This window comes from Schistocerca americana, chromosome 1, assembly GCF_021461395.2.
Source record: "Schistocerca americana isolate TAMUIC-IGC-003095 chromosome 1, iqSchAmer2.1, whole genome shotgun sequence".
Classification (NCBI taxonomy): domain Eukaryota; kingdom Metazoa; phylum Arthropoda; class Insecta; order Orthoptera; family Acrididae; genus Schistocerca; species Schistocerca americana.
In genome coordinates, this window is record NC_060119.1 from 998804393 (window position 1) to 998817490 (window position 13098).

At 41.4% G+C, this 13098-nt stretch overlaps 1 protein-coding gene and 1 non-coding gene across 2 annotated transcripts in view; one reads left to right on the plus strand and one right to left on the minus strand.

Moving 5' to 3' along the window:
• The window catches only part of LOC124548682 (neurotrimin), a gene marked incomplete at its 3' end in the record, with an annotated part of 1196053 nt that overhangs the window by 935050 nt on the left and 247905 nt on the right, over nt 1-13098 (plus strand). The window lies entirely within an intron of this gene.
• On the minus strand, nt 3875-3949 carry Trnas-cga. Its single transcript has one exon. It is a non-coding gene; the product is annotated as a tRNA-Ser (tRNA).

Consider the following 13098-nt stretch of genomic DNA (forward strand, 5'->3'; position numbering starts at 1 on the left):
CAACACAACTGGCTGGCTGTGGATAGCTGTTATCAATGACTACGCACCAATTTCAAATGATGTCGTCAATACACACACTGTGGAGTCCACTGTGTCATGTCATGCGTCGATGCTCACATTTGAAAATCATAGAATTATTTGCCTATCTACATATTATTAGCTGAATAGGATTGTGATACAGATTTCTTAAAAGATTCCAGTTTGGTTAAAATTTGAAACTTTTTCATACCCTGCAATACAGAAGGATCTACAGAAATTTTTAATGAAACAATGTAATTAGTTTAAAGGCCACTAATACGGGTGAAATGATAGTTACTATGAGTGTATTCTGAGAGTGAGATTTTCATAAGCTTTTGACCTGACTTGTCGTCATTTATTAGTTTAGCAACAGACTGTTTCTAATTTCCGTCACAATTGCAACTGCATTAGCCAGTTAGTCAGGTGAAAATGTGAAAACCCTGCTGTGTTTTAGTAAAAGAAGATAATTTTAAGATGGCAACAAGTGTAAGAAAAAAAGTTTTACAAGTCAGGTCAAAATAAATCGCTCTTTATGTCGCAGTTTCGGGATACACCTTTAAGCCACTGTGTTTTTAATAACAAATGGATGACTTGTCGAATTGTTGGTCGTAGTAGTGTATCCTGTTAATAGGATTCTTTGCAGACTCGCTAGTTATAGCTTACAAGTTCTGCGAGGTAGAAGTCTGTATTAATGCTTCAGCTGTAAAATTGCACCTTTTCTTCTGTGGTGTGATCTCTCCCCCATCGCGGCGTCTGTGCAGCTAAGGGGCCGTGTAATATTGTACCCACTCTGGTAGCTGATACAATGCAGGGAATCTATCCTGTTTGATGACTGCAACACTTTGTAACACTCCTCATTATTTTAAATAAGTAGACCATCTTCAGAGGGTGCCACAGCAAGGCGACCTATAGCATATATAAGCACCATTTTGAATATTCGTCGGCAGATTAACTACAGAAGCACTGTGATATATTAGATTTATTACTTTTATTAGTACATTTTCGTCACACATTTCATGTCAAAGGCCCCTAGAAAACTGTAACAGCAAAGTATAATTCCAACATTGAAAAAAGAGCCTATCAGGTCAAGCTAACAGTCAGCGAAAGTTCACATAAGAAAACTCGAACGGAAGCGATGCTGGCACATAGCGTCAATTGCACGCCACACCAGCAGCTATTCTTACTTTGTTGATACAAACGAATATTTCCTCTTGTGCTATATTACAATTGTCGAGATTAAGCTACATACTTTAGATTACCCTGTACAAAGTAGGAAAAAAAAGTTTCCCAGAATTAGATTTTGGTACATAAAAATTGTGAAAATAGAAAATAAAAATTTGCTATTAAAACCGCAGAGTAGTTAATTAGATAACTGGTAAATGTTCATGGATATTGTTAAATTGTTCCCAATATCTTAGGGGAGATAACTATTAATACTCAAAAGACGAAGCAAATTACCTTAAATTTAACATAAAAAATTCTAAATCAGTAAATACACACTTACATAAATGAGTAAACTGGAAATAACTCTCGCCATATGCATTCCATCACGTGTAAATAAAGATTCTGAAATCGACAGAATCTTGTGTGGTCTTCTCCTTTTCGTTAATGTTTACCCAGTTTAGTAGAAGCTCCGCTCTATTTAAATTGTGACAAATGTATGTCATTTCAACTTTGCTGCCAGATGCTCTTCCTGTCGCTGAAGTCGACAGTTACCTAAGGGACTGAATTCATATAGGCTACCTGTCTGAAAATTGTGTAAACTTCGTTCTGTGTGTGAGACTATCGTAACTGTTTCTGTATCGTATTTCCTGAGGCACACAGTGGGAACCAGTGGAGCATTTGCTTAAAGAAGAGTGTAAAACCGTCTAAAAGCCGTACATAAGCTGGCCAGTGCATTAGCCACTGTCGTCAGTGTGCCAAGCGATTTACATCCTGCCATTGCAGCCTCGTAACACGTTAACTAATGCGCTGCACATTACGTTATAGTAACACGTTGTCAAAAGTATCTACAGTACATTACTTGAAGTTTTCGTGTGTATAAGTTGCCCTAATATTTTATGTATGCAAATGGACTCGCGTAAATGAACATTTGTGTTGCCATTTATATCAAGCGAATATAGTTTTGCATCAGTACATTAGTCTCAACTTCAAATATTCCAACCATAATGCAATAATTATTTTTATTTTATTTTATCCCCGGATGGCACACAGTATTTATATCTATTCACTGCTCGCAGTACAGTATGAATTAACTACTACGAAAACAATTCTTTAGTATTATGTTAACAAATATTATCAACTTTCAGTGCTCACGCATATTCTCCATACCTGTCACACAGATTTCCAATTTTAAAGTAACGTCCAGTCTTGACAAATTCGAGAAAATTAAATCTATTTCATTTGAGACAAAAACGTGAATAACTAAGAAACGTCGGTAGTGTTTATTACACTTACTGTCAAGATTATATGGAAGGTTTTGTGAAAAGAAAATTAGAAAGCAGCCCACATGATTCTGAAACTGATGGAGAGTTTATTAAAACAGTCAAAGAGAAATTGAATATCGACTTAGAGCCTGATAGAATAATTGAAAATCGAGAAAAGATGTATCTTAATTCATTATTGGAGAAATTTGGACAAAGGAAAAATTTGAATCAAACAGTATATACCACAAATTTACAGCGATTTTATGAGATACTGTTGGATGACCGATTAATAATATAGATATTAATTTTATGAAAGACAGTATGACTGAGATGAAGTTCAATTTCAAGGACAGTTATGTGGAAGACAATAGAGCTACAAATATTTTATAGCTGCATTCACTACATCAAATACAAGGCCTAGATTGTATGATAGATAAACTAGAAGAATGTGTTATATATTTTGATACAAACAGTAATATATATATTGATAATGATGAAAATATTGAGGAAACAGGTTGTATGTTAGGCGAATGGACTGATGAATTAGCAAATAACTGGATTACAGATTGGGCTTCAACTAGCCCAAAAAGTTATTATGAGAAAAATTTTAAAAAATGAAAGTATTGGGATCCACTTTAAAATTATAAGGATATTCAAAAGCTGAATGGCAAATCTATGATAAGATTAATCGAGAGAGAAGTGAAAGAAAAGATACAATTAGAGTACAGTCAGATCAATAGGGATGTTAATACTAAAAATCTAGCCATCCACAAGCTGAGAAAGAATTCTCATTTCAGTATGATAAAACAGTATTTCTAGAAAATGGTACCTTATTGATATTAAAAATTATTTCTATTTAATATATTTTAATAAAATTAAAATACATTTTCTGCATCTTCTAACGTAAGAATAAAATCTAATCTACATTTGTTGTACCAATGGTATAATTTTACTAGTTGATTTTTATTGTATTCTCTATCTTCTAAATCGCTAATTACGGAGATATAAATTATTAAAAATAATAAATAGGGTTTAATATAATTAGGTATTATTATTGGTAAATTTTATATTTGTAAATTATAATTCGCTACTTTTTTACAGTCATAAAAAACAGAATCTAAGTTTTCTATTTGCTTCCATATTTCTTACCAGTCTCATCATAACTACTAAAACTAATTTTGTATTCTTCCTTATAAATTTGCTTTAATACATTAATACTGTCAATATCGTCCTGACTTTCCATAAGTGAAGCTGGTTTATAATATTCTTTCCAAATATTACATTTAACTTGTTTCTCTCTTGTTTCACTATTTCTGTCAACAAAAATGTCAGTTTAAATTCATCAAACGCATTAGTCGTTTCCAGAATGAGATTTTCACTCTGCAGCGGAGTGTGCGCTGATATGAAACTTCCTGGCAGATCAAAACTGTGTGCCCGACCGAGACTCGAACTCGGGACCTTTGCCTTTCGCGGGCAAGTGCTCTACCAACTGAGCTATCGAAGCACGACTCACGCCCGGTACTCACAGCTTTACTTCTGCCAGTACCTCGTCTCCTACCTTCCAAACTTTACAGAAGCTCTCCTGCGAACCTTGCAGAACTAGCACTCCTGAAAGAAAGGATATTGCGGAGACATGGCTTAGCCACAGCCTGGGGGATGTTTCCAGAATGAGATTTTCACTCTGCAGCGGAGTGTGCGCTGATATGAAACTTCCTGGCAGATTAAAACTGTGTGCCCGACCGAGACTCGAACTCGGGATCTTTGTCTTTCGCGGTCAAGTGCTCTACCTCTGAGCTACCGAAGCACGACTCACGCCCGGTACTCACAGCTTTACTTCTGCCAGTACCTCGTCTCCTACCTTCCAAACTTTACAGAAGCTCTCCTGCAAACCTTGCAGAACTAGCACTCCTGAAAGAAAGGATATTGCGGAGACATGGCTTAGCCACAGCCTGGGGGATGTTTCCAGAATGAGATTTTCACTCTGCAGCGGAGTGTGCGCTGATATGAAACTTCCTGGCAGATTAAAACTGTGTGCCCGACCGAGACTCGAACTCGGGACCTTTGCCTTTCGCGGGCAAGTGCTCTACCAACTGAGCTACCGAAGCACGACTCACGCCCGGTACTCACAGCTTTACTTCTGGCAGTACCTCGTCTCCTACCTTCCAAACTTTACAGAAGCTCTCCTGCAAACCTTGCAGAACTAGCACTCTTGAAAGAAAGGATATTGCGGAGACATGGTTAGCCACAGCCTGGGGGATGTTTCCAGAATGAGATTTTCACTCTGCAGCGGAGTGTGCGCTGATATGAAACTTCCTGGCAGATTAAAACTGTGTGCCCGACCGAGACTCGAACTCGGGACCTTTGCCTTTCGCGGGCAAGTGCTCTACCAACTTGCCCGCGAAAGGCAAAAGTCCCGAGTTCGAGTCTCGGTCGGGCACACAGTTTTAATCTTCCAGGAAGTTTCATATCAGCGCACACTCCGCTGCAGAGTGAAAATCTCATTCTGGAAACATCCCCCAGGCTGTGGCTAAGCCATGTCTCCGCAATATCCTTTCTTTCAGGAGTGCTAGTTCTGCAAGGTTCGCAGGAGAGCTTCTGTAAAGTTTGGAAGGGAGGAGACGAGGTACTGGCAGAAGTAAAGCTGTGAGTACCGGGCGTGAGTCGTGCTTCGGCAGCTCAGTTGGTAGAGCACTTGCCTGCGAAAGGCAAAGGTCCCGAGTTCGAGTCTCGGTCGGGCACACAGTTTTAATCTGCCAGGAAGTTTCATATCAGCGCACACTCCGCTGCAGAGTGAAAATCTCATTCTGGAAACATCCCCCAGGCTGTGGCTAAGCCATGTCTCCGCAATATCCTTTCTTTCAGGAGTGCTAGTTCTGCAAGGTTCGCAGGAGAGCTTCTGTAAAGTTTGAAGGTAGAAGACGAGGTACTGGCAGAAGTAAAGCTGTGAGTAGTGGGCGTGAGTCGTGCTTCGGTAGCTCAGTTGGTAGAGCACTTGCCCGCGAAAGGCAAAGGTCCCGAGTTCGAGTCTCGGTCGGGCACACAGTTTCAATCTGCCAGGAAGTTTCACATTAGTCGTATTTATATAAATTAAAAAAATTAAACATAATGATAACGAATTTCATGATCTGGAGATCATTATATGAGAAAATTTTATATGTATTTTTTTAATTACTCAATTTTTATATTTTTTTTTTTTTTTTTGCGGGTGGGTTGGATTTGATCATTCAATGCGCTGAATGGGCCCACTTACTACCAGCGCATATGTCACTGCAGAGTGAAAATTTCTTTCACGTACCTTTGAAGTTTTCTGCAAAAATACTGTCTTTTAAAAATCAGTTATTGTGTTGTCGAACAGATGCGAAGATGAAACATCCATAAGAATGTAAACGAAAAAACTGTGTGAAAATAAGGATAATTGTAACCCAAGATTAAAGTTTGTTTTCTCCTACTTAATAGGACAAAAGCACTGCAAAAGAAATGCGCAACATTAGTTTCGTTCTACATCTTTGCTAGTGACGGAGTTCACAGAAAATTTCTTGCCGCCTGCGTGCGAATTTAACCCTTTCAGACCCACAGGCTACAATTTTGTCCATCAGCTTTTACAGTTGATGGAAAGCTCTCGGTAATCCAGCCGAGCAGAAGTGTTATAAAATCGCAACCTTTCGACGAATAATATACTCATCATATTCTGGCGAAGTGTCGAGATTTTGTGGATGCAGTCCTACTTTCATCTGTGATATGCCCCTCTCCACCTCGCTGCGGGAGGCTGGTTACAGAGAGCCCGTGGGACGGGGTTGGGGGGGGGGGGGAAGGGGGGGTGAAGTCACGGTGATGGGGGTAGCCGTCGCGCCGTTCAGCCGTTCACACCCCTGTCGCAGAACTCTGGCCCTGTCTGGCGCCGGCCGGAGTGGCCGAGCGGTTCTAGGGGCTTCAGTCTGGAACCGCGCGACCGCTACGGTCACAGGTTCGAATCCTGCCTCGGGCATGGATGTGTGTGATGTCCTTAGGTTAGTTCTGAGTTATAGGGGACTGATGACCTCAGAAGTTAAGTCCCATAGTGCTCGGAGCCATTTAAATTTGAACCCTGTCTGGCGATGAGGACGGTGGTGGGCGTGATCTCGACGAATTGCCGCTATAGCTGCAACCAGGTAGTATCCTTCGTCACTGTTTACAAGGTTCTCGTGAATCAGAATTTCGATGGGCTCTTTTATGACGCTGTCCCAAAAGTCGACTCCTCAGCAGAGCACCTTCTTGTTCTCAAAGTCAAATGTGTGGTCTTGCTTGACGCTATGTTCTGCTATTGCCAATTTCTCCGTCTGTTCCAGCCGCACATCCCTCATATGTTCCACTCAGGGTTCAAATAAATCGCTGCATATGTCAATTGTACTGTTGACCGTATTCGCAGGAGCTGTTGCAAATTCCTGGTACTTTGAGTTTAATTGGGTGATTGGCATTCGGTGGTTATTTTCGATATTTTCAGAAGCCTCGAAATTCAGGCAGAAAGCGATACCAAATGCCGAAAAGAAGCGAGTTTCTTGTCTTCTTCTCTCTCTTCCGAATTTTTCGCGACCTGTCTCGTCCTAAACGCCCACCTAATCTGCGCTTCGCTGTACCCAGCTTTGCGAAATACCTCCTTCAGGTGCTGCATTCAGTCTGAGAATCTTTCTCCGTCACTATGACGTGCACCTTGTTCACCAAAGTTAACTGCTTTATCCCACTCTGGGCTGGATGGTGGCGGCTTCTTGCATGCGGTTACAGGTCTGTGTGAGTCTTCTACCTATATACTTAATGGCCTAGTGTGCCATCTACCCTATTCATTATTCTTATATGCATAAATGGGAGCCAACCACCCCTCTTCTATTTCCATATTAAAGGCGATGTTATCATGGATGCTGCTAAGATTGTACCGAAACTCATCTAGTGCCTGCTTTCGATGTTCGCAAACCGCAAAAGTATCGTCGGCATAGCGGCAGAAGAGCTGAAGATTTTGGCGAGCAGTTGGTCAGGCCACCTCCTCAAAGTGTTCCATGTAAAGATTTGCGATCCCTGGTGCAAAGGGGATCCCATGGCAACTCGGTCTCTTCATAAACTCTTCAATGCACTCATAGTCGGTGGTCGTTAGTGTATGTTGAAAGAGTTTCATTATTTGAGGCTCGAAATGTTGATTCAGCAGCGCCAAGGAGTCTTGCACACGCACTTGCGTGAAGAGCGAAGCTAACTACAAGGTAATCTCTTAATAATTGCAAGTATTAAGTTTTCTCACGAAATCTGCCGAGTTCTTCACGTGAAGACAAAAGTATCCCATAAGGGGTTTGAGGAATGTCGCCATACATTTGGCTAGTCCGTAGTTGTGCGAATTGATGGTGTCGAGTATTATCCGTAGAGGGACACCTTCTTTGTATATCTTGGGCGGTCCATATATGCGAGGTGATAATGGAGCTCTGGGATACAGCCGTTTCCTCACTCTCTCTTTTAAATCTGAGTCCATCAGCAGCGCCACTATTTTTATTGTCATTGTCGATGATGGATCCCTTTTGAGTTTACTGTAGGCCGTGTATTGTAGTATCGAGCCGACTTTGTGATGGCAGTCGTCGTTGCATGACAGCACCGTTTCATTTCCCTTGTCTGCTGGAAGAACTATAGTGTTAGCATCATCCCTCAGCGCACGGATGGCCTCCAGTTCTGCTACAGTCATGTTCGCTTTCGGAAGCCGAAACTTGTCAATGATCCTGCAGTTTTCCCTCCTGATCCCCTCTTCTTTTTCCTTCACCAGGCCCGAATTGCCTGCTCCACGCTGCTAATAATGTCCCTTTTCGGCATGGTCCTCTGGATAGGTGCAAAGGTCAACCCTTTTGCTAGGGCAGATGTTGTAGCTGCGTCCAGTACTTCAGCTGTCAGATTTACAATAGATCTGGTGTTGTTCGCCATCTTGTTGGTCATCTGCCCTCCGGATAGCCTGTCAAATTTGCCGCGATGTTTTGTTGTAACTCGACGTTCCTGTACCTCGCTGTAGACGTAAGAGCTGCAGTTCACCCAGTCCCAGGGATCTGCTGGTAATGTGTTTGCCATATCCAGGCGACATGCGAGCAGGGAAAGTGCATTGTGGTCAGCTCTTTTCATGTAAGGCGAATGCGCTCCCTCATTGTGGCCATACCCGCTCGTCGTAAAATTCGGTCGGTCTTCTTCGATTTCACTGGGTGTCGCAGTTCCGCAAATCGTGGCAGGATGTTCTCATATCGACATCGCTGAAGGAAAGCAGATGTGCTCAGAAGTTTGACTTTCTTGCTGAATTCTTTATGCAGTTGCTTAAGGGGGGTAGGACGTCAAGCGAGCGGTCTTGGAGCACGAGAGACACGACAGGACATTTTCATGTCCACTGACTATACTTTGACGAATAAATTCATAAAAATTTGTCAACATGACCAGGAAGGATTCAGGTTTCACAAGCATAGCAGTGGAAGTTCAAATGCGTAACAAAATAACTTTTTCTTTTTTTAAAAGTGAAAGTTCATCATTTTTTCACTTCTATTGGCTGCGTTTGTTGCTATAGGTACACGTTTCTTCATAAGTAAGAGAGGTTCTTTGATGAATTTTACACAGCATACAAACCATACTTACAGGTGTATGAAACTCTAGAAATTATTTCATTGATGAAATAATGAATGTGGAAGAAAAGTGTACCTATAGCAACAAATGCAGCCAAGGTAAGTGAAAAAAAGGTGAAATACAAATGTAAAAGAATAAATAATTTTCTTATATTTTTGAAGTTCCACCACTATAAGTGTAAATCCTGAATCCTTTCTGGTCATTCTGACAAATTTTTATGAATTTATTTTTAAAAGTATAGACAGTGGAAATTAAAATGTCCTGTGGTGTCTCTCCTGTTCCAAGTCGTCCTGTTTGACGTCCTACCCCTCTTAAAGCTGCTTACGATCTCCTTCCCGTAGAGATGCCATAATGTGAATGTAGACTTTCCCGGCTTATGCATTTGATGAAAACCGCTCGGGCATCCAGCCAAGTGGCAGTATTACAAAAGCGCGACGTTTCGAAGAATGACATACTGAACATCTTCTGGCGACGTGTCAAGATCTTAAAGATGCAGTCCTACTTATATCTGTGGTTTGTCCCACTCTGTCTGTCTCCAGGAGTGTGGGTATAGCGAGGCCGGCGGGGAGGGTGGGGGTTGAAGTCGTGGTGGTGGTGATAGCAGGTTTACCGTTCGCACCTCTGTCAGAACATCCCGGCCCTGTCTGGCGTGGAGGACGGTGGTGGGCACGATGTGGACGAATTTCCACTAGGTCTGGATTCCGTGCCACACTCAGTTGGTATCCTTAAACTGGATGCACTCTTTTATTACGCTGTCCCAACACTCGGAGTCTTGGCAGAGCATCTTGTTGTTCTCGAAGTCAAATGTATGGCCTTCCATGATACTGTGTTTTGTTATCGCCGATATCTTCATTTGCCCCAGCCGCACATGCGTTATATGTTTCTCGCAGCATTTGTCCAATGTACTATTGACAGCATTCACAGACGATGTTGTAAATCTCTGGTTCGTTAAGTTTAAGTAGGTCTTTTTCAGAGCCAAGCCACTTTTTAGTCTTCGGCGGTTTTCGGAAGACGGTTTTTATGTTCGATTATTTCATGAGCCTCCCAATTTTGGCTGACAGCGGTCCCAAACACATGCATTGGAGAGTTTTATGAACAGATACATGGAGAGGCCGTGGGATAACATCCTGCCCCTGAGGTCGCAAATCTATACATAGAAAACTTTGAGGATGTGGACCTCCAGAGTGCTGCCAAACACCCAGGCACTTATACCATTATGCTGACGAAACTTGCATAGTTTGGGAGCATGGCAGACAGGCAATGGATGAGTTTCTGGAGCGACTTAACAGCATCCACGAAAACATAGCCTTCGCTATGGAAGTGGAGTAGAATGGCTGTCACTCATTTCGTGATATATTAGTAAAGACGAAAGCGAATGGCACACTAGGCCATTCAGTGTATAGGTAGAAGACTTACGTAGACCAATACCTGCATGTAATAAGCTGCCACCATCATGCGCAGCGGCAAATGGTACTGTTAGACGGTGTTCACGTTGTGACGAAGAAAGCTTCTCAGCACCTGAAGGTTTACATTCACGTAAACTTTTACTGTGTCTTAGCTGCAACAGAAGTGTGTACGTGGTACATATTTGTGAATCTTTAAACATCATGCACAAGTGCTGTCATCTGTTAGGCATCACTATAAGAATATCAACAAGTCAATGTAGCAGTATGCAGCAGCTAATGAAGACCAGAATACAGGGATGTGGTTAATTTGCTGTGCTCCTCTGTGTAGGCCAGTATTGTTATTGTCAATTTGGATTATAATTACTGAATGATCGTTTCATTTATTACAATAGAGAATATTTCAAGTTAGTTCTTCCAGTCTATAAAATGAAGCCAAGTATACAAAGCATATTTTGAAAATGTGTACACATTTCTGTATAAGCCTTGCATTAAAGAACCACATAAAAAACAATTTTCAGTCTTTCAGAAAAAATTCAGGTCTGAATGGATGAGTTGAACATGTTTCCACAAGTCGCGCTGTCGTATCAGTCCGTCAAGGTGCTTACCGCACTTGATTTTCATCTGAAGGAAAGTGCTTTTATAGAGTTCCTGTGTTGAGACAGCAAGACACTGACAAGAGATTGAGGAAGGTGTGAGGAGTTGACGCTCGCCCAAGAAGAAGAAAATCAAAACTGCGCCATCAGCAGGGAATGCGATAGCTACTGCGTGTTTTGATTAAGATGGACTGTTGCGTGTACATCATGAAACATAGACCCAGAATCAATTCTGACGCATACGTGACAACCCTCAAGAGACTTCAAGCTCGAATGTGTCGTGTTCAGCAGAATCGGCAAGGAAACGATGTTTTGTCGTTGGACGAAAACGCCCAGTCAAACTCCAATGAGAAATCTCCCACGAGATCACAACACAGAAACACCCACACTGCTGCCAAAATCTGGCACTCTGTGATTTTTACCTTATCGGTAAACCGAAGAACGAGATTTGAAGACAATAACTCCCTCTTGGAGGCTTTTAAATAGTGTCTCAAACGAGCTGCTCTTAAAAAAAGTCTGTATTCTTTTTGGAGTGGCACTCCTACTAAAGTAAAATGTAGAAAACTAGTTCGAGGAAGTCTATGTCATGAACCACAGTATTTATTACATTATTGTAAAGTTATGCAGAATTAATAGAAAACTGTAAGTATCGTGGTGCAAGTTTCAGTGATACTCTTTAGGATAACGACTATGAATAGGAAAATGAAAATTAAATCTGTCACATGAAGCAAATTTGTTTACTGCAATAATTATTTGCGAAAGTAGAAATTTTACACGGGGCTAGGATTTGAATCCTCGTCTCTACCTCTGATTGGCAGTACACCAATACCTACTACCTATTTTGAATCCAGAGTTTGGCTGAGGATCTTAACTTGTGACATACCATCAATGTGAAAGTGGTGCATGTGCTGCAATTTAGATGGTAAAAGTATTCCACCGGATTAGTTAAACAACCGACACATTATTAGAATAAAACTGTGCTATTGAAAGAAATCGTGGATTATATACAATTTTTGACACTGAATTTAAACAGATTTATCCAAAAGTAAAACTTATGTTAGCCCAAACGAAAATTTAATTACCATGCTTGTAGTTTTCTCCAGAAGCTGAAGTTTCAAATATGTTCGGAAACTCCTAGCTGTTTCATAAATCGAAAAAAAAAAATATGTTTAAGACCAGTTTAGCTACAGAAACGTATGCCAGGATAGCTTCTGGTAGAGTTATAATGTTAGTAAAGTGGTGTGGCGGGGGAGTAGGGGGAAGGGTTAAGGAGGGGACGATTGGTCTTCGGAGAGGGCGGGCAGGGGAGAATGAAAGCCAAATCAGGACACCGATCATTAATTTGGTACCATGCATCCTATAATTTTCGTATCATTTTTAGAAGGTACCTGATACCTGTTTACGCTAATTCTCTCCTGATTTTTCATTTTAACCTCAGTGTTTCCGCATAGAACTACAACGAACGTTCAGTAAGTAACGTATTTTGTTCTGAAAGCAGGTTGGTTTTATTCGAGATTCCAATACAATATATTATTTCGCACTCCTTTGCCTACAAAACCATATATATTGCAATATTATCGCCATTCCATGGGTCAGTCCACCTTACTGGGAGAGCTTGTATCCCCAAATGGTACTGATCGACGTTGGAGCCAATGCCTCGCTGCTTCGGTAATCTCCCCATAATGCACGAACTGCTACCTGTAGAGTGCAGTCCAACGAAGTTTTGTTATCTTCCGTGGCTTGAGCAGGCTTGTGAAGAAACTTCATTGTCAAGGATAAGGAGAAATTTGTCTGCACTTTTGTGGCGATGCACACATCCAAGTTGTTTCTTCAACATCCGCCGGCCGAAGTGGCCGTGCGGTTAAAGGCGCTGCAGTCTGGAACCGCAAGACCGCTACGGTCGCAGGTTCGAATCCTGCCTCGGGCATGGATGTTTGTGATGTGCTTAGGTTAGTTAGGTTCAACTAGTTCTAAGTTCTAGGGGACTAATGACCTCAGCAGTTGAGTCCCATAGTGCTCAGAGCCATCTTCAACATCCTGAGGGCACCA